A 2,641-nucleotide genomic window follows, 5' to 3' on the forward strand; every position below is an offset into this window, starting at 1 on the left:
GACTGTTTGGGATTAAGGATGATCAGTTTACACAAAGCTCCTTCCACTTGCATAAATTTGGATCAAAGTTATGTAGATAACTTAAAATAAATTACGTTGAGCTTTGCCAAGATATCAGTCTTGCGTATTGCCTGCTCACCCTAGAAAAGAGACTGGTTTCATGACAACGGAATGTTACTGTTTCAGAGTTAACGGCCACATAATATGCTTTACTTCCCCCCCCATAAAACGCCTTAAAACCCATAAAGCCTTTTGTTTAATCCCATAGTCTTCATCTCTTACTGTAACCATGCTAAATAGTATTCCTCCATGTTTTATGCAGGATGAGTGAATCTGCCTCTTCCACTGTAGGAGGAAGGAAGATGGAATTCTTCAGAGAGAAAACCCATTTTGAGCCTCTTGCAGCTTAACCAGTGGGAAGAGATGTAGTAGACTGCAGCTCCCCTGGTTGTCAAAAGCAAAATCACTGTAGCAAGGCAAGATATGGACACTTCCAGTATTCAGAAATGGGTGTATTTCCTACTTTGGGGTCTCCTGAGGTTTGTGCCATAACATGCAGTAGATTCAGAAGGGGCTTCAGAAAATTTCTACCCAGCCATTTCCAAGCATAACCAAAGGGAAGCAGCCTGAACGTTCATGGCAAGTCAACCAGCACAAACTTTCAATGAACTTTCAAGCAGTTTGTGGGGTTCACAAATGGATACATTTCAAGACAGAATGTCTCCATTCAATCAAAATGTTTACCAAACTTTTTGTCAGTTCCAAGTAGTTTTTTTTTCCTTTGCCAGAGTTCCTTTGTCTTCCCTTCCTATCTTTTTGCACAGAACTTGCAAAATCATTCCAGTCACTTACTTTTTCATGTGTACGACCTCACTATCCATACATTTTCCTGCCTAGCAGTTAAATCCAAATGTACCAATAGAATTCAAACGTTTTGACTGCAACCCAGTCCTGGCTTTGGAGTGCACTGACTGTTCTGTTTCCAGTATTTCTCTTGTATAAATACAGCCCCAAACTTCAGAATTTTGCAACGGTTTTTCAAACCATCTACCTTCTACCTCTGTGCCTCATCATAGGAAAGACCCAGAGATCTTGAGGTCTTAGTCTCTGCCCCAGTTTTGTTCCTTCTTCTTTAATCATCGCCTGGGATTACTCAGCATGTAAATTTGCTATGTGTCCTCCTCATTTGTTCATGGATGTATGAGGTAGGAGGAAGAAGTTCTACCCTGAATGACAGGCTCATGAGGGAAAATAATCCAGAGCACTTCTCATAATCAAATAATAAATTGAAAACCAAGTTTTATTCTCTTCATGCATACCTAAGCTAATGGGAAAGCCCAAGAGGTGAAAATACAGAACAGAAAGCAAAAGGACAGTCCAGTTCCTTGCTATTTAAAACTTTTACAAGGTCTCTCCCCTGGAGGTGCATCATCTTCCCCGCAACAGATATCTGGAAGGAGGATACTGCAAATGAGTTAGTCTTGTTCTTTGCTATATCATATTTCAAGTGGTCCCCTTATCAGAAGTGGGGAAAATCTTTTGACCCAATAAGGAAATGGAGTAGTCTCCATTTATCTGCAGGAGTCTTATCAGGTCAGTGAACAATTTCCCTGGGATTAAGGGACTATAACACAGGACTATAACACAGAGTGCAAAGCAAGCAGGAGAGGTGCAGAATGGAATTAATGGGTATTAGAACACAAAAAATTCTCCATTGATTCCAAGTTTAACATTTGCCAGATTATTCTAACAGATGGCCAAGTGTGATTCTTCCCGCCTCCCAATGTAGGATGCTTATGTGTTTTGCTCATCTTATAGATATGAAAGCCAAACTGTACTGGTGACGACTCACCTACCCAAAATGCTCTCTACAAAAAGCTTGAAAACTAACTTTACATCAAGTTAGTTTTCAAGCTTTTTGTTAGAGATCATTTTGCCAGCAGAATTCAGAAGGTTTTTGCATCTGATTAGAGAAGATGTTCAGGAATGGTAGCTCTCCAGATGTTTTTTGCCTACAACTCCCATCAGCCCCAGCCATTGGCCATGCTGGCTGAGGCTGATGAGAGTTGTAGGCAAAAAACATCTGGAGAGCTACCATTGGCCATCCCTGATATACAGAGCTTATTGCTAGTCTAATTTTACATCTGGTTAGAGAAGAGGTTTAGGCTTGGCTTGTTTCCAGTATCAACAATGAATTGTAACAACAAGCTGATAATTTTAAAGAAAATAGGAATACTCCAGAGGAAGACTTGAAAAAAATGAATTTATATCCAGGTGCTCATTGGATGGACTTTTCTTTGTAATATTGTAAAGCTGTACTTTATAATGCATACAAAAGATTTATGTTGTTGTTCAGTCACACAGTCGAGTTTGACTTTTTGAGACCCCATGGACAAAGTCATGCCAGGCCCTCCTGTCTTCCACCATCCTCTGAAGTCTGCTCAAATTCATGTTTGTTACATCAGTAACACTGTCCAGCCATCTCATCTTTTGCCGTCCCCTTCTTCTTTTGCCTTCTGTCTTTCCCAGCATCAGGATCTTCTCCAGTGAGTGCTCCCTTCTCATTTGGTGGCCAAAGTATTTAAGCTTCAGCTTCAGCATCTGACCTTCCAGGGAACAGTCAGGGTTGATTTCCCTTAGG

This window comes from Heteronotia binoei, chromosome 6, assembly GCF_032191835.1.
Source record: "Heteronotia binoei isolate CCM8104 ecotype False Entrance Well chromosome 6, APGP_CSIRO_Hbin_v1, whole genome shotgun sequence".
NCBI lineage: Eukaryota > Metazoa > Chordata > Lepidosauria > Squamata > Gekkonidae > Heteronotia > Heteronotia binoei.